Consider the following 20,052-nt stretch of genomic DNA (forward strand, 5'->3'; position numbering starts at 1 on the left):
GATCCAGACGGGTGGAGTTGGAACAAACTGTCACACAATGTCGAGAGAACGAGACAGATTCAGGAAATTTCCATCAGGGGATGAAAAAAGAAAAAAACAAAAGAAAATGGAAGAGTTTAATGCCTCTCTGAAAGGCACGTTTGATAAATTTGTTACAAAAATCACCGATCCGACCGGCTCTCAAGCAGCCGTGGGGGCCCGCGTCGAGGCAAGCCCAGATGATGATGAGGCAGGGGAAGGTATCCAGTATTTTGCTAATTGGATAGTTAAAATTGCGCATATAAACACCCGATCCGACCCGAAAAACCCAAAAATTTTGCGTGCGCTCGCTACGCTCACGCGCGAGGGCCCCCCTGGCCATTTCACACAGGGCCTCGCAAATCTCCCAAACGGCTCTGCATACGCATACACATACATACATATACACATACAGACATACATACTACAGCACACTTTGTCTTACTGCAAATTTTATTGGTCTTTGTAGATTTGACTTCTTATTTAACTATTCAATTTAATCAACACATTTAATTAAGATTTTCTGCAAAATGCTCACAATCGATAAGATAAGGATAATTTAGTAGCATTTAATAGAGCATTGTAATAACGTACAAATAATAAAAATCTAAAAATAGTCTGATAGACTGTTTAATATACAACACATGACTTATTTTGGAATACAAAGAACAACTTGACTATGACTATGCTATGTAAAATATGAATTAACTTTTATTAGTAACTTTGGTAAGATTTCATAAATAACATCGATGGGGCCCAAAAATCACAGTCTGCCTAGTGTAGTCCATTTATTTAATCCGGCTCTGCCTGGCACCAAGAAGAAAAATAAAAATAGTGGTAAAAAAGAAAAGCGAAGAAAATAAAAGAAGAGATAACAGAAAATGGAGAAACGTAGCGACAATCTGGAGAAAAGCTGGTTGAAAATCGGCCAGTTATGATGCAAACTTCAAGATGATGATTGAATGAGGCAAAATAACAGGCTTTTTTTCTCGAATATATTGTTATAATCATTTGTTTTCAGATGTACTGTAATTATTTTCTGTATAAAAATTGTATTTGGTGTTCAAAAGTCTTTTTTCAAACTTGAGTCTTGAAAAAGAGGGGGTCGTCTATAATCAGGGTCGTCTTATATTCGGGCCATTACGGTATTTCAAGTGAAAATTGACTTGAAACAGGTGAAAATTGTCAATTAACAAGTTATTTTTCTGGTAATGACTCTTGTTTTAAGCGTAATGAGATTTTTTGACTAGAAATGAGACCTTTTAACTAGAAATAAGACACATATTCTGGTAAGAATTCTAGTTTTTGCAGTCTAGAATCTGATGCCAGCAACAGCCACAAAAATGTCTGGTACCGGTTAAAATTAGAGTTTGTATTCTTAATCAGATGAAAATCAAATAACTCTTGAAGGGTCTTGAATCCCTCGGAGTTCTGGTGTGACACTCGGGTGGAGGCGGTTGCTGCATCACATCCTGGTTTCTCTGCTGGGCTCCGACTCTCCACCAGAACTCACTACAGCGGTGTGTGTGTGTGTGTGTGTGTGTGTGTGTGTGTGTGTGTGTGTTGTGTGTGTGTGTGTGTGTGTGTAGGCCGCCCAGGTGGTCCTGATCGCCCTCTTCGAGCTCAACACCCCCGAGTTCACCATGCTGCTGGGGGCGCTGCCCAAAACCTTCCAGGACGGCACCACCAAGCTGCTGCACTCCCACCTGAGGAACGCCAGCGCCGGCATCACCATGGTAACGCACACCTCCTGGCCGGAACCTTGTTTTTTTGTTTTGTTTTTTAAAGCTTGAATCCCTGTCATTGGGGAAACCGGCACCGCGCTCTGTTGATGAGGTACGAACTAGGGATGGGCGGTATGGACTAAAAAATGTATCACGATAATTTCTGGCATTTATCCTGATAACGATAAAAATGACGATAAAAAAATAACAATTCAACTACACCTTTTTAAATATAAATCTATCTCACTCTCAGATCCACCGCTCGTTTGTTACACAAAAACGTATCAACGGGAATTTATCCTTTTTTCTTTCTTTCTTTCTTTCTTTCTTTCTTTCTTTCTTTCTTTCTTTCTTTCTTTCTTTCTTTCTTTCTTTCTTTCTTTCTTCTTTCTTCTTTCAGGCTCATTTCCTTCCTTCCTTCCTTCCTTCCTTCCTTCCTTCCTTCCTTCCTTCCTTCTTTTTTCCCTTCCTTCCTCCTGCTCTCTCCTTCCTTGTTCCCTTCCTCTTTTCTGCCTTCCTTCCTCCTTTCCTTGTTTTCTCCCTTCCTTCTCCCCTTTCCTTCCTTCCTTCCTTCCTTCCTTCCTTCCTTCCTTCCTCCCTTCCTTCCTTCCTTCCTTCCTTCCTTCCTTCCTTCCTTCCTTCCTTCCTTCCTTCCTTCCTTCCTTCTTTACTCCTGCTCTCTCCTTCCTTGTTCCCTTCCTCTTTTCTCCCTTCCTTCCTTCTTTCCCTTGTTTTCTCCCTTCCTTCCTTCTTTCCTTGTTTTCTCCCTTCCTTCCTTCTTCCCTTCCTTCCTTCCTTCCTTCCTTCCTTCCTTCCTCTCCTTCCTTCCCTTCCTTCCTTCCTTCCTTCCTTCCTTCCTTCCTTCCTTCCTTCCTTCCTTCCTTCCTTCCTTCCTTCCTTCCTTCCCTCCTTCCATAGATCAGCTTTACACAAAAACATCATCAACAGGAATTTATCATTTTTTACCGTGAGATACAAATTCTTATCATGAGGAATTTTTTTTGGCGGTTTATCATGAACGGTAAACGGTGAAACGGTGAACGAAAATGCGATTTACATCGGTTGGCCTCTGACACGTGAAACCACGCCCACAACTAACTCCACCGGCCGGAGCTTCCTCCATTTTTCCGTAGCGGTGTATCGCGTCATTCAGGCAGCCAATCAGCACAGAGCCTCATTATCATAGCCCCGCCCACTCAGAATCCTGCATAGATAATGAGGTTAGAGAATGGGAAGATAAAGACATGGTTTAGAGGCTGAATCTCTAATTTTATTTAGCAAAAACAATCAAAAAGCTTGTTTTTAAGACATTCAAGGCCTGTTTAAAATAGGTATTAGATGCCATAATAGGTCCCCTTTAACTCGGCCCCCTGCTGGTGGAAACCAGCACCGCGCTCCGTTGATGAGGTACGAACATCTGGAACGGTGTAGTTAGAAAACAGCTGGTTCTGCTTCTGTCAGGGCCAAACATCACCGAATAAAACAAACAAAGTCAGATGATCGTTTAAGAATAGATTACATGATGTTCTATCTTAATTTCCATTTGACCTATATATTTTTTTATTTTTTTATTTTAATTTAAATTTTTTGAGAACCAAAGAAATCAATTAACACACATTACATTCAATAAAGGTAAAAAAAGGAAAAGAGGAAAAAGAAGGGAGAAAAAAAATAAAGGGGAAAAAAATATTGTTACTTATTTTCCTTTTCTTTTCTGAATGTGTATTTTTGTATAGATCGCCATTATTACTGCTTTATATGTTCAAAGAGAATTGTGATATTGATGATGATAGATATTTATTATTATATTTTACATTACTTATTTGATGAATTAATTACCTCCTTCTTTTACTTTATTTATTATTTATTAATTCATTATTATTATTATTATTATTATTATTATTATTATTTAGTTTTGTCTGATTTTACTCATACATTTTTTTATTTAACATTTATTTAACCAGGTAAGTGGCCACATAGCCTACCCTATATTTATTTATTTAATTTTTTTTTCCCTTCTTTTCTTCCTCTTTTTTTCTTTCCTTAAAAAAAAAAGAGAATAGATATGTTAAAGTGTTTTGTGTGGTTAAACATTTGATGTACAGTAGTTGGGTTTTAATCTTTTACTTAGAGTAGTTAGAGTAATTAATGACTCACTTGATGTTTCAAATCTACACATTCTGACTGGAAATGAATCTATCAGGACCTGAATCCATCAGGATCTGAATCCATCAGGATCTGAATCCACCAGGATCTGACTCGGTGTCTCCGCCTTCCTGTTTCCTCCTCCAGGCGTCTCCCGGTAACTCGGCGGTCCGGACTCCTCCCCGCCAGGCCCGTGGGCCGCAGCAGCCCGCTGACCTCGCCCACCAACAGTCATGGCGGCATCTCCCCCAGGTAGAGCCGCTTCTCCGTCACCTCTGTTCACCACCCTAAACCAGGATTCTCTAGACCTGGGGCCGGATTCACCAATATGTTCTTAAGAACGATCTTAAGAAATGTCTTAAGATCTAAAATTAAGAAGTTCATAAGAAAGTTCTTTAGTGCAATTCCTCAATATTTTCTTAAGAACCGTCTTAAGAACTGTCATTTCTTATGAATTTCTTATTTTTCCTCCTTAAGAACTTCTTAAAATACGGAGAAAAAGAGATGCAGGAACTTTTCAAGGTTATGGTGGATTGAGATTAATGTGCGAAAAAAAATACTATTGGGGAAAATTAATAATAATGAACTACCACGCTAACTAACATGCAAACAAACAGTTAACAGGCTCTTTGTGTAATTAATTACAAAGTATATCCTCAAACTATGACCTACTAGTCTAAACTTGTCTAAAATGTGTTGAAAAAGGTGATATTAGAGTCTTATTATTATTATTATTATTATTATTATTATTATTATTATTATTATTATTATTATTATTATTATTATTATTATTATTATTATTATTATTATTATCATTATTATTACCTTTTCACAGAAGAAATTTTAAGACAGGTCAAGGTTGTCTTAAAGTTAAGAAAAAAGTCAAGAACAAATTTGATTTTAATGTTTTTAATTTAATTTTTATTTCAAGAATACCATTTTTTCTTAAGAAGAAACTTAAGAAGAAAGTTGAGAAAATACTTAAGAACTTTTTTTGGAGAATATGACTTCTTCTCTTTTTTCTTCTTAAGACTGAACTTGAGGAAAAAAATGACACTTAAGAAGATTTTTTTTCTTAACAATGTTTTGTCAATCCGGCCCCAGGATTCTCTAGACCAGGAACTGTCAGGACCATTCAGATTGAACATCGCCTGGACACACACACCTCTACTAACCTGCCTCCTGCCCCCTCCTCTTCCTCCTCTTCCTCCTCTTCCTCCTCTTCCTCCTCTCCTCCTCTTCCTCAGTCGGCTGTGGGGGCTGGAGCTCAGACGGACTCCCTCCTCCATCCTTCCCCTCCCCTCTTCCTCCAGCTCCTCCCCTCCAAGCCCTGCGGCGAGCTTACTCCCCACAGGTAACCCTGCCCCCCCCTGTCCCTCTCTGAAGCAAAAAAAATGCAAAAAAAACGAAATGTTAATTTACTAAAAAGGAAGGCATAAATAATTGCCATGAATCGCAGCATATCCGATAATATATTTCTTCTACAAATCCATCGTTATTCCACGAAGAGATCAGTTTTCGAAATTTTTTTAGTTTTCTAGAATACATTTGCCGATTTTATTTCTTTGTAGACGGTCATTTATTTTTATTAACTGACTACTATTATATATTTTCGCAGGAAAAATATCACTGCTAAAAAAGATGATAGAAGATATTTATTTGGAGAATTTCAGTTTTGAATACGAGGATAGTGACAAAGTAAAACAGTTAAAAAAGAAGTGCTGACTTTTTCGGCACACTGGCGTAAATATCCGCGCCAATTTTTAAAAATAAATATACTTAATTGTACTGGAAAAATCTCTAAATCACAAAGAAACACTCTCGGATGTAATAAGAAAGATTTTTCTTTTAATTAAATTTCCTATAAAAAAAGCAAAATATAAAAAAACATACTTGTTTCTGTTTATCTTTGTAAAATGATATTAAAAGTATTTTAAATAATTTGAAAAAAAAATTAGAAATTTCAAGAAAAAATCCTGAAGAAATATATTTTACATAGTTAGAGTGTAAACAAAGTGCATATTTCCTTTAAAATTAATTAATTGGATTAGATAACAATAGTAAAAAAAAAGAATTATAAAAAAACCTTTTCCCGCACCGTTTTTGTTATTTTGAGCGTGCGGCCCGCGAGAAAAAAATTGGTCAAATCCGGCCCGCCAAGCAAAATGAGTTTGACACCCCTGATCTGAAGGGTGTACAGGTGGAGGAGTCTCCATCAGCGGGGGCCCCCCCCCTGTCCCACTTTACTTTGGACTCCAACTGATAGAAACTCTCCTGCCGTCTGTGACCTGAACCCTCTGTCTGTCCTCCACCTGTCTGTCCTCCACCTGTCTGTCCTCCACCTGTCTGTCCTCCACCTGTCTGTCTTCCACCTGTCTGTCTTCCACCTGTCTGTCCTCCACCTGTCTGTCCTCCACCTGTCTGTCCTCCACCTGTCTGTCCTCCACCTGTCTGTCCTCCACCTGTCTGTCCTCCACCTGTCTGTCCTCCACCTGTCTGTCCTCCACCTGTCTGTCCTCCACCTGCTCGTCTTCGTGTCCGCTCAGAAAACAAACTCACCTGTCTGACCTTCAGCTTTCTGTGTTTGGCAACGTGCACCGCTGTCCTTTCCTCCTGTCTCCTGTCTCCCGTCTCCTGTCTCTTGTCTCCTCCCCCTGTCTCCTGTCTCCTGTCATGGACCAAACCGTGGACAGACAGGAGCTCTGGATGGACGGATGCGGTGGACGAGTTCACCGTTGACTTTTTTTTTGTTGATTGTGTTGATTTGAGTCAACATGGGATTTCTTGTTGCAGCATCAATAAATATGTTTTCATTTCATGTTCAAATGTGGTAAAAGCAGCGTTTTCCTGAGACATTTATAAAAGTGTAAACTGAGCTGGAAGCTGAGACGTAGACTACCCAGCCTGTGCTGATTGAGCTGGAACCGTTAATCGTTGTGTCACGTTATTGTTATTGTTATCTAGGGTTGTAACGATACACTAATTTCACGATACGGTTCGATACACGATATTGAGGTCACGATAACGATACGATTATTATAGCAGTTTTTTTTTAACAACCTTGAATGAGGAACATATGACTGGAAAAAATTGTCTTTTTTGGAAAGACACAAAATACAAAACAATACTGTATGTTTGCCCTATTGTTACAGTTTGTAATGCTTTATAACTGTTTAAGTTTTAAAGAGAAAGCCAGGCCAACTATTTTCCACAAACTGAACTAAAAGTAAATGTCAGGTTTGCATTATGCATCTTCAGTTTCATACAAGTACAAATATTTAGCCACAAACTGAATAGTTTCTCTCATGTATGACTTGGCTTTTTTCTTTTCCAGAAATTTAACAACTAAATTTAATTAAAATAAATAAATACATACAATTTTACATCATAAAAAAGATGTATTCATGCTCACCTTATAAGTGTAAGAGGAGATTTATTTTTGTTAAGGTTATTTTGGTAATTTAGGGTTCATTATTTTATAAATATATTCTTTATATTCTGATGTAAATCAGGGACTATAATGACACTAGTCAGTTTATCTGTAGTGATTAGTCTGTTTTAGATTGGGCGGAGTGATACGCCACAGTACGGCACTAGGTGCTGTGTTGATGTTCTAAAATCCTACACTGTTGAGGGACTTTAAAGTACACTGGAACTCACGTTACTAGTCAACACAATAGATTAATATTAATAACCCAATATCGCGATACAGTTTGTCACCTCCACGACACGTTTCGTGAGGTTTTTCTATCGCGAAATTTCGTGGCACGATATATTGTTACACCCCTATTGTTATGAATCTTTATTTCGGCTTGTACACACTTTTTTACAAAACAAGATGAAAAGGTAAAATAAACATTTCTTTTGCCGAAAAGGTGTAGCTGAAGCCGTAGCTTATAGTGCCTACCCTTTTTTTCTGATGATCAGCTTAAATATGAGACATTAGCTTTACTCTATGGAAACAAACAATACATAAAAAAGATAAACATAAGTAAGACAAAATATAAAATTGACGTTTCACATTCTAGAACAGGGGTCGGCAACCCAAAATTTTGATAGAGCCATATTGGACCGAAAACACAAAAAACAAATATGTCTGGAGCTGCAAAAAATGAAAAGTCTTGTATAAGCCTTAGAATGAAGGCAAATGGCGATATGCAAAATTTTGAGAAAAAAGTCGAAATGTCGAGAAAAAAGTCGAAATGTCGAGATTAATTTTGAAGTACAATCTCAAGAAAAAAGTCGAAATGTTGAGAAAAAAGTCGAAATGTCGAGAAAATTTGAAATGTCGAGAAAAAAGTCAAAATGTCGAGAGTAAAAAGGAAAAAAAAGAGAAAAAAAGAAAAAAAAAGAAAATAAAGAGGAAAAAAAAAAAAAAGGTCAAACATTTTTGAAAAAGCTCCAGAGAGCCACAAGGCCAAAGAGCTCTAGAGCCGCGGGTTGCCGACCCCTGTTCTAGAATGTTTTTGATAGTATACTTTATATTTATAGTGTTTTATATTTATTTACAGTATTTTCCTTAAACATTTCCTTAAACTTGAAGATAGAACTACACATTTCTAGGTTGTTATTACAACTATTCCAAATTTCTCTAGCCTTAATTGATGTAAATCTCTTTTTAATATTAGTTCTTGCTGTCGTCGTCTCAAACATGAGTTTCCCCCTCAGATCATAGGGTTTCTTTTATTTGGAACAAATCCTGAATGTAGTTTGGTAGCAGTTTCTGCTGGGCTTTAAAGGCAAATAAAACAGTGTTCTGCTCTACTATATCATGGAATTTTAAAGTATTATATTTAATAAAGAGATTATTTGTTGGTTTATAATAGTCAGATCCGTTAATTATCTTTAACGCTCTTTTCTGTAACAGGAAAATAGGGTTTGTATTTGTTTTATAGGTGTTACCCCAAACCTCCACACAATAAGTCATGTATGAGTGAGTTATACATCAAAAACTGTGCTCTTTGACAGAAAAAATCATTTGTTTTATTTAACGTGTGTCATTCCCGCTGTCCTCGATTGTTTCAGCCGTCCTGCATGCGTCCGCTACAGCTCCTGTCGTCCGCTTCATCTTCGGCTGTTTCAGTCGTTCTCCTGGCGTCTCCACCTGTCCCGTTCAACCGTTTTCCCGTGTGTCTCTGCAGCATGATGGACTACGACAGCGAGAACCTGAACTCTGAAGACATCTACAGCTCTCTGAGGGGCGTCACCGAGGCCATCCAGAACTTCAGCTTCCGCAGCCACGACGACCTGATGGAGCCGCCGAGGCGGGACGGCGTGGTGAGGAGGCTCCGCCCACATTAGTCTGGAGGCTCCGCCCACATGAGTCTGGGATGAGTGGGGAATCAGAAACTGAGAGCGAGGGCTCCGAGGTGGTTTCAGGTGGAGACGAGAATAACTCGTCCATAATAACCCGTCAGGAATAACCCGTCAGGAATAACCCATCAGGAATAATCTTTAAGCTTTAGTGTTTTCAGGAGTGTTTCTACTCCTGCAACTACTTTTGGACAAAATGATTTTTACTGCAAAAATACGTACAGGACTGTCTCAGAAAATTAGAATATTATGATTTTCTGTAATGCAATTACACAAAAAAAAAATTTCATACAATCTGGATTCTGGATAAAAAAAAAAAGAAAAAAGAGGACTAAAACTCAAATTATCTCAAGTTTCTTTTATTGTCCATTGGAGAACAACATGGACATTTATTTCAACAAAGCTTATCAGCACTGGTGCCACAAAATGTAAAAACATGAAATTGTAAACTAAAAAAAAAAGTGCAGAATAGTGCAATAACAAAAATAAATCAATTTAACTTCAAATGAGGTGGTTGAATGTTGAATGAAATCCAATCAAACTCACAAACACAAGAAAATTTAAATACTTTTGGGCTTAATCTTAGTGCAACATTCTGAATGGATGAAATGAATAGCAGCAGCTTAATGAACATGAACATATATAAAATTTCACAATTCAAACATGTAAACCGTGTTAGTTTCGCGCCGGCTGGAAGTGACGTTAAATGCAACAATATATATATTTTTTTTCTTTTTTTTTTTTTTTTTGCGTATCATATATTCCAGCTTTAATATAAATCTTAGTTTATTTTTTTTTAGTTTATTTTCAGTCATGACATCACAAAAAAAAATAATAAAAATGACAACAAGAAAATGAATACACTGTTCAAAGAAAACATTACAAAAAATTTCCAATATACAAACAACATCTAGACCGAAAAAGGTGTAGGCTGAAGCAAAGCTTATTATTTGCCTACCCTCAAGAAAATTAATTAAAGTAATGAAATGAAAGCAAGAAGTAAGAGAAAAGACTGACAGTAAAACAAATTGCCTCCACGGGGATAACAAAAATTCCTCAAGAAATAAAAAAAAATTAAAAATAAAGGTGCAGTCTACATGTTTCCTTCATCCTTAAAAAATCAAATCAAATCACTAATTAAATAAATACCCAACTCAACATAGCAAGCATCACCACTCATTAATTTGATATAAAGCGATATATAAAACGATTTAATATATATTAAAAACATTAATAACTAAGTACCGTATGTCCCGATATTTTTTTGGCCGATACCGATGTTTTGAAAATGCTGTGATCGGGCCCGATCGATCGATCGGGCGGCCGATTGGTCGGGACAACACTAGTAGAAACGGATGTTTATCAACAGATTAAGTGAAGCTGAATCCACTTTGGCTTCATTCAGACTGTAAAAGAAAGAAAGGTCATAGTAAATCATCTTTATCAGATTCAGATGTTTGATTTTGTCTCGTTGCCATGGTGACCTGCAGGGCGCGTCCTCCGGGGACGCGGTGGACGGCGGCCGCACGGCTCTGGACAACAAGACCTCCCTGCTCAACACCCCTTCGGCGCGGCCGTTCGCCGGGCCGCGGTTCCGGGACTACAACCCGTACAACTACAGCGACGGCGGGGGCTCGCTGGACAAAGCCGCCGCGCAGGAGGACGCCGCGGAGCAGCTGAGGGACGGTGAGAGAGAGCTGCCTCCCCGCACGGACCTGCTACAGAGCTGTTTCTGGATGGCTCAACGTTTTACTTCTTCGTCTTTGCAGGACAGAGACAAGAATCCGGGGAGAACAAGATCCTGACCCCCAAAACCTTCCCAGGTAAACACACGAGACCCGAGACTAAAGTTGCTTTCGTCAACGAAAATTAGGACTAAATATCGTCATCAACGAACTTTTATCAGCTAAGGAAAACGAGACGCAACGAAAATGCTGGTCATGTGACGATAACGATAATTAAATATATAATGAAATATCGTAGAGCAGGGGTGTCAAATGTGCGACCCGAGAGAGATGTTCATGCGGCCCGCGAGAGGTTTCCAACGCAAAAAAAAATGTTAATTTACTAAAAAGGAAGGCATAAATAATTGCCATGAATCGCAGCATATCCGATAATATATTTCTTCTACAAATCCATCGTTATTCCACAAAGAGAGCAGTTTTCAACATTTTTTTTGTTTTTTAGAATGCATTTGCCGATTTTATTTCTTTGTAGATGGTCGTTTATTTTTATTAACTGACTACTATTATATATTTTCACAGGAAAAATATCACTGCTAAAAAAGATGATAGAAGATATTTATTCGGAGAATTTCAATTTTGAATACGAAGATAGTGACAAAGTAAAAAAGTAAAAAAGAAGTGCTGACTTTTTCGGCACACTGGTGTAAATATCCGCGCCAATTTTTAAAAATAAATACACTTAATTGTACTGGAAAAATCTCTAAATCACAAAGAAACACTCTCGGATGTAATAAGAAAGATTTTGCTTTTAATTAAATTTCCTATTAAAAAGCAAAATATAAAAAAAACATGCTTGTTTCTGTTTATCTTTGTAAAATGATATTAAAAGTATCTTACATAATTTGAAAAAAAAACCCAGAAATTTCAAGAAAAGATCCTGAAGAAATATATTTTACATAATTAGAGTGTAAACAAAGTGCATATTTCCTTTAAAATTAATTAAATTCACTAAATTGACTATTAACTAAACTGATATTGGATTAGATAACAATAGTAAAAAAAAAAGAATTAGAAAAAAAAATGTTCGCACCGTTTTTGTTATTTTGAGCGTGCGGCCCGCGAGAAAAAAATTGGTCAAATCCGGCCCGCCAAGCAAAATGAGTTTGACACCCCTGTCGTAGAGGAATAAAAACCAGACTAAAATGTAGATTACAAAATAAAAACTCTGCTAAAATGTGTCTTCATTTTCGTTGACCAAAACAAGAGGAAATGTTCCACCAAAGATCCTTAATGTCCATGTTTTCAGTAGTTTCTCTGGTTTAATGTCCATGTTTTCAGTAGTTTCTCTGGTTTAATGTCCATGTTTTCAGTAGTTTCTCTGGTTTAATGTCCATGTTTTCAGTAGTTTCTCTGGTTTAATGTCCATGTTTTCAGTAGTTTCTCTGGTTTAATGTCCATGTTTTCAGTAGTTTCTCTGGTTTAATGTCCATGTTTTCAGTAGTTTCTCTGGTTTAATGTCCATGTTTTCAGTAGTTTCTGTGGTTTAATGTCCATGTTTTCAGTAGTTTCTCTGGTTTAATGTCCATGTTTTCAGTAGTTTCTCTGGTTTAATGTCCATGTTTTCAGTAGTTTCTCTGGTTTAATGTCCATGTTTTCAGTAGTTTCTCTGGTTTAGTTCTGCTGGGTGACGTTAGTCCTCAATCCCAGTCGCTGCAGCAGGAATCAGATCCAGAAGATGCAGCTGCAGAGTTGGAGGCTGATGCCGTTAACGCAGAGCTCTAGGTTCACGTACATTAAAAACAAAGTTACAGAGAGAAACGTGGGGATCTGCTCTGGGGGGGAGAAGAAGAAGATCCATCTTTGGATACACTTTCCTACATAGACGTGGAAAAGAAAACCCAATGTGTCGTGGAAAAAGAAAAAGATGGGGAGAAATGTGGAAAAATAAATACAGGACTGTCTCAGAAAATTTGAATATTGTGATAAAGTTCTTTATTTTCTGTAATGCAATTAAAAAAACAAAAATGTAATGTAATACAGTTTAAGATTAAGATTCCCAGAATATAAAATTTTTTTGAGATAGGATATTTGAGTTTTCTTAAGCTGTAAGCCATGATCAGCAATATTAAAATAATAAAAGGCTTGCAATATTTCAGTTGATTTGTAATGAATCCAGAATGTATGACATTTTTGTTTTTGTAATTGCATTACAGAAAATCACAATATTCTAATTTTCTGAGACAGTCCTGTATGTTGTAAACTCATATTAGAGTCTTCTGTATCTGGAATGAATGTATTCTTGAGTCCTTTAAGGTAACAGTAATATAATAATAATAAGATAACCTTGTTTGAATTGTAAAATGGGTTTGGCTAAATACAATCTTTGACTAAAACTAGACTAAAATGGTCCTGGACAATTCTGACTTAAATAAGACTAAAATGGTCAGACTTTTAGTCGACTGAAACTTGACACGACTAAAAGGAGAATGAACGTGACTAAAACTAATAAAAACTAAAATGACAGCTTGACCCAAAGACTAGATCCATATTGGACCAAAAACACAAAAAACAAATATGTCTGGAGCCGCAAAACATGAAAAGTTTTGTATAAGCCTTAGAATGAAGAAACACATGTTGCATGTATCTGTATTAGTTATAGTTGGGGGAAGATTTTTTTTTCATTGTGCACTTCGAGAAAAAATGTCGAGAAAAAAGTCCAAATCTTGAGAAAAAAGTCAAACTTTCGTGAAAAAAGTTGAAATGTTGAGAAAAAGGTTGAAATGTCGAGAGAAAAGTCGAAATTTCGAAATTAAAAAGGAATAAAAAAAAGAAGAAAAAAAAGGAAAAAAGAAAAGGAAGAAAAAAGAGAAAAAAGGAAGAAAAAAAGAAAAAGAAAAAAATAAGAAAAAAGAGAAAATAATAAGAAAAAAAAGGTCAAACATTTCTGAAAAAGCTCCAGGAGCCACTAGGGCGGTGCTAAAGAGCAGCGGGTTGCCGACCCCCGGACTAGACTAAAACTAAAATTGAAACAGGCTGACAAAAACACGAGAACCTTATCGGGTCCATTATTCAAAGTTGAACCTCGAATGAAAAGTGTCTCTTGTGCTGCAGCCGGTGCGGCGGAGCAGCTGGAGCTGGTGGGGGAGCTGCTGAAGTTGCTGTCCCAGGGCCAGGCGGTGGAGAAGGGCCCCGAGGATCGGCGGGGGACCCTGCTGGAGCTGCTGAAGGTGGCCCGCGAGGACAGCGCCGTCATCTGGGAGGAGCACTTCAAGACCATGCTGCTGCTGCTGCTGGAGACGCTGGGAGACAGAGACGTGAGGGAAACCCGTCTGTGGCTGGTTCCGACTAGGGCTGCTACCATTCAGAAATAGAAATAAGGGACTCCCGATTTCAGCAGTGCAGGCGCCAAAAAAAGGGACATCACCAAAACTTCTAAAATGCATAGAAATGTATTTAATTTATATGAAAAAACAAAAACGCTTTGATTTAAAGTTTAAAGTGCTTTAATAGCATTGAACTTGCATGACTGTACAGACAGCCAACCATACTGGCAACTGAAATATCCTCCTATGCTACGCATGTCCACATCAGCCCAGATGTAGAATATCGCTACAGGTGAAGAATATGGTGTAAAAGTTCATTTATTTCAATAATTCAACTAGAATATGGTGTAAAAGTTCATTTATTTCAATAATTCAACTAGAATATGGTGTAAAAGTTAATTTATTTCAATAATTCAACTAGAATATGGTGTAAAAGTTAATTTATTTCAATAATTCAACTAGAATATGGTGTAAAAGTTAATTTATTTCAATAATTCAACTTAAAAGGTGAAACTAATACATGTATATTACATAGTCTCATTACAGGCAAAGCAAGATATGTTAAGCTTTTATTTATTCAAATTTTGATGATTGAATTGTTTATTGATTTCATAATATTTTCTAATTTTTTTAGATTTTTTTATTTGGGGTTTTATAAACTGAGCCATAATCACCAAAATTATAACAAGTAACAGCTTGAAATATCTCACTTTGTATGTAGTGGAAAATAATATTTGTTTCACCTTTAGTTGAATTTACTACGAATGAAGTCTTGCAATATATTCACATTTTCCGACCTTCACCTGTAGATTATGACATAAATAAATAAGAGCATAATATGTGTCTGTATTGGTTCAATACGGAACGCAACTTTTAATTCCCAATTACGAAACGATTCCGTATTTCAAGGGACGGGTGGCGAGCTAAGTTCTGACTAGGGCTGGGTATCGATTCAAATGTCAAGAATCGATTCGATTCCGATTCTTAATATTCAGAATCTATAATCAAGATTTGATTCAATCCGATCCGATATTGATTTGGTTTAGTGTTATTTAAAATGTTTTTTGAGCTGTTGCCTGAATTATATGACTGTAAAATAACTAGTGAAATAATAATTTCACAACAATTATTGTGAAATAACTAAGAAATAAATAACTCAAACAGCCCTTTCAATATCCATTTAAAGTGCAAAAAAGAAAGAAATTGCAACAGTTCATGCAGTAAACTAATCATTTTAGCTTATCTAATTTATTCTGTCACCACTAGGAATGGGTGATATTTTACAGTTCACGATAAACCGTCAAAGAAATTCCTCACAGTAAGAATTTGTATCTCACGGTAAAAACTTCCCATTGATGAAGTTTTTGTGTAAAGCTGATTTATGGTTCTGCGTTAAATCCACGCACAACGTACATGAAGGAAGGAAGGAAGGAAGGAAGGAAGGAAGGAAGGAAGGAAGGAAGGAAGGAAGGAAGGAAGGAAGGAAGGAAGGAAGGAAGGAAGGAAGGAAGGAAGGAAGGAAGGAAGGAAGGAAGGAAGGAAGGAAGGAAGGAAGGAAGGGAAAAAAGAAGGAAGGAAGGAAGGAAGGGAAAAAAGAAGGAAGGAAGGAAGGAAGGAAGGAAGGAAGGAAGGAAGGAAGGAAGGAAGGAAGGAAGGAAGGAAAGGGGAGAAGGAAGGGAGAAAACAAGGAAAGGAGGAAGGAAGGGAGAAAAGAGGAAGGGAAGAAGGAAGGAGAGAGCAGGAGGAAAGAAGGAAGGAAGGGAAAAAAGAAGAATGGAAGGAAGGAAGGAAGGAAGGAAGGAAGGAAGGAAGGAAGGAAGGAAGGAAGGAAGGAAGGAAGGAAGGAAGGAAGGAAGGAAGGAAGGAAGGAAGGAAGGAAGGAAGGAAGGAAGGGAGAAAAGAGGAATGGAAGAAGGAAGGAGAGAGCAGGAGGAAAGAAGGGAAAAAAGAAGGAAGGAAGGAAAGAGGGAAGGAAGGAAGGAAGGAAGGAAGGAAGGAAGGAAGGAAGGAAGGAAGGAAGGAAGGAAGGAAGGAAGGAAGGAAGGAAGGAAGGAAAGAGGGAAGGAAGGGAGAAAAGAGGAAGGGAAGAAGGAAGGAAGGAAGGAAATGAGCCTGAAAGAAAGAAAGAAAGAAAGAAAGAAAGAAAGAAAGAAAGAAAGAAAGAAAGAAAGAAAGAAAGAAAGAAAGAAAGAAAGAAAGAAAGAAAGAAAGAAAGAAAGAAAGAAAGAAAGAAAGAAAGATAAATTCCCATTGATGACGTTTTTATGCAAAAACGTAGAAATTATGGTGATACATTTTTTAGTCCATACCGCCCATCCCTACTGGCGACCTAAGTTCTGACCCGTGTCCTCTCCCCCAGCACACCATCCGAGCGCTGGCTCTGCGGGTCCTGAAGGAGATGCTGAGGAACCAGCCGGCGCGTTTCAAGAACTACGCCGAGCTGACCATCATGAAGACGCTGGAGGCCCACAAGGACTCGCACAAGGAGGTGGTGCGGGCGGCCGAGGAGGCGGCCACCACGCTGGCGGGCTCCGCCCAGCCGGATCAGTGCATCAAGGTGCTCTGCCCCATCGTGCAGACGGCCGACTACCCCATCAACCTGGCCGCCATCAAGATGCAGACGCGGGCGGTGGAGCGCAGCGCCAAGGAGCCGCTGCTGGAGCTGCTGCCGGACGTCATCCCCGGGCTGCTGCAGGGCTACGACAACACGGAGAGCAGCGTCAGGAAGGCCAGCGTCTTCTGCCTGGTGGCCGTCTACGCCGTCATCGGGGAGGAGCTGAAGCCGTACCTGGCGCAGCTGACCGGCAGCAAGGTAGCCGCACTTCCTGTTCACTGCTGCACCTGAAACTACCGTATTGGCCTGAATATAAGACGCTGTTTTTTGCATTGAAATAAGACTGAAAAAGTGGGGGTCGTCTTACATTCGGGGTCTAGACGTTATACCCATTCACAACACTAGATGGCGTCAGATATCTTTTTTTTTATATATGTTTTTATTGGCAGATTGTTTCCACAATACAGAGCAAAACAGATGAACATACCTTTTTTTTTTTCTCCCTCTCCCCATCCCTCCCCCCATGGTTATCATCAAGTTTCCTTTGGGAATAGCAAAAAATAAATAAAAATAATAATAATAAAATTTTAAAAAAAACAGTAAATAAATAAAAATAAAAAGATACTAATATAGTGACATAAAAGTAGTAGTAGTGCGCGCCAGATATCTTTAAAGTGAATGCTGAACTTAACTCCCCAGGCCAAAGCGAACCCCTGTCACGAAGAAGAAAAATAAAAAATAGTATAAGAAAGAAAAGAGAAGAAAATAAGAGAAGAGATAACTATAATAAATATAAATATAATAAAATGGAGAAACGTAGCGACAATTTGGAGAAAAGTGGGTGGAAAATCGGCAGGTTAACCGGCAGCTGAGGAGAAGTTATGATGCAAACTTCAAGATGATGATTTGAATGAGGCAAAATAACATGCTTTTTCTCTTGAATATATTGTTATAATCATTTGTTTCAGATGTACTGTAATTATTTTCTGTATAAAAATTGAATTTGGTGTTCATAAAGTCTTTTTTCAAACTTAAGTCTTGAAAAAGATGGGGTCGTCTTATAATCAGGGTCGTCTTATATTCGGGCCAATACGGTAGATCCTCCACAACACCGTCAGAGCCACTGCAGCGCGGTCGCCGTGACCCGCTGGAGCTTCAGACGTCCTTTCAGTCCAGCTCAGTCCGTTTTTAAGAAATGAAATCAGTCCTGGAGACGGACAGAATAATCCCTCATGAGAAAGTAATAGGGCTTCAAAATAAAAGACTCAAATAAAAAGATATGTTATGTTAAAAGAAGTAAGATGAAGACATTTTAGCCAATTAAAATAATGAGGGTGGTGATGCCAGTATGGCCAAAAAACCTCCAATGAAAAAAGTAGATAAAGTGTTATTAAATTAAGCCCTCTTTAATAAATGTAATCAGGTGATTCTTTTCGTCAGACAAGAATATTTGGGTTTTTTAAATACCTGGGGCCTCATTTATAAAAGAGTGCGTAGGATTCATACTAAAAGTGTACATGTGCTCAAAAGCCGAAAATGGCGTGCGCACAAAAACATTTTTGATTTATAAATGATTATGATTTATAAAACCGTGTGCACACACATCTGCACGCTATGTTCGCTTTATAAATCACAGTCCAGCTGGAAGGTTGCGCACGTGAATTCACCTCATATCCCGCCCTCTACACGCCCACTTTCTACCAAGAGTGGTTAATGCAAACTACTCAATGACTGTATTTGCATATGAATGAGCCTGCTGAGCATGCGCAGCGGCTTCCTGCAGTCTGTTTCTGCTGTGCGTCGGGATGAATGAGACATATCAAGCCGGTGTTCTGCCGAGGTGTCCTACCTCGGCAGAAAATACTACCGTACGATACACGTTTCTTTTATCTCAGTTTCTTTTTTTTCAAAGGCTTTTTCATGCAAATAGACGATTTACCAGCAGGAAGTCAGAATGTGCTTCCACAAAAATCTATGTGTACAACGCTTCAACGGAAGAAAAGAAAACGTCAAATCACGCTTCCACATAGATATCAACATTTATCTACCAGCCAATATCTACAGGACTGTCTCAGAAAATTAGAATATTGTGATAAAGTTCTTTATTTTCTATAATGCAATTAAAAAAACAAAAATGTCATACATTCTGGATTCATTACAAATCAACTGAAATATTGCAAGGCTTTTATTATTTTAATATTGCTGATTATGGTTTACAGTTTAAGATTAAGATTCCCAGAATATTCTAATTTTTTGAGATAGGATATTTGAGTTTTCTAAAACTGTAAGCCATGATCAGCAATATTAAAATAATAAAAGGCTTGCAATATTTCAGTTGATTTGTAATGAATCCAGAATGTATGACATTTTTGTTTTTGTAATTGCATTACAGAAAATCACAATATTCTAATTTTCTGAGACAGTCCTGTATGTGGAAGTGTGATTTGACGGATTTTTTTCTTCCGCCGAAGCGTCGTACACATAGATCTATGTGGAAGCACATTCTGACTTCCTGCTGTTAAATTGTCTATTTGCATGAAAAAGCCTTTGGAAAAAAAGAAACTGAGATAAAAGAAACGGGGATCGTACGGTAGTATATCATTTCATCCTACGGGTAAGACGATTCGCGGAGGTAGGACAACTCGGCAGAACACCGGCTTGGGTGTACATGTAGAAGGTGGCGTGCGCATCTTTCAAGCCCTGTTTTGTGCGCAAGCAAGCTTTATGAATGAGGCCCCTGGTCTCTTAAATAAATGTTGGGAATTCTAAAGTAAAAGTGCATGTGTGTTTGTGTCCTGCAGATGAAGCTGCTGAATCTCTACATCAAGAGAGCTCAGACGTCCACCAGCAACAGCAGCAGCTCCTCCGACATCTCCTCCTACTAGCCCCGCCTCCCACGGCTAGCCCCTCCCCTTTCCGGCTCGTGGCCACGCCCACACTTCTTCTTCTATTCCTCACTTCATTCCTTCAGCTGCTGCCGTCTGCAGGAGCTGTGGTTGCCACGGCAACGGTTCAGGACCATCCACGCCCCTATTAGGGTCCGAGTCTTCAGACTCACATGTACCCCCCCCCCTACAATCAAGAACCTTCGTACCTCATACCCCCCTTCGTTACAGGTCTTTAGCACTGCAAAAACTCAAATCTTAACAAGAATATTTGTCTTATTTCTGGTTAAAATGTCTCATTTTTAGTAAAAAAGAAATTAAATTAAAACAAGACTCAACACTGGAAAAAACAACAATTTTCACCTGTTTCAGGTAGATTTTCACTTGAAATAAGTAAAAAAAATC

The 20,052-nt window shown here is 38.2% G+C and overlaps 1 pseudogene; it reads left to right on the plus strand.

Moving 5' to 3' along the window:
* The window catches only part of LOC133425097 (CLIP-associating protein 1-like), a 23,038-nt pseudogene extending 3,243 nt beyond the window's left edge, over positions 1-19,795 (plus strand).
* Positions 19,796-20,052: the final 257 nt, after the last annotated feature.

This window comes from Cololabis saira, chromosome 24 (genome assembly GCF_033807715.1).
Source record: "Cololabis saira isolate AMF1-May2022 chromosome 24, fColSai1.1, whole genome shotgun sequence".
Classification (NCBI taxonomy): Eukaryota; Metazoa; Chordata; class Actinopteri; order Beloniformes; family Belonidae; genus Cololabis; species Cololabis saira.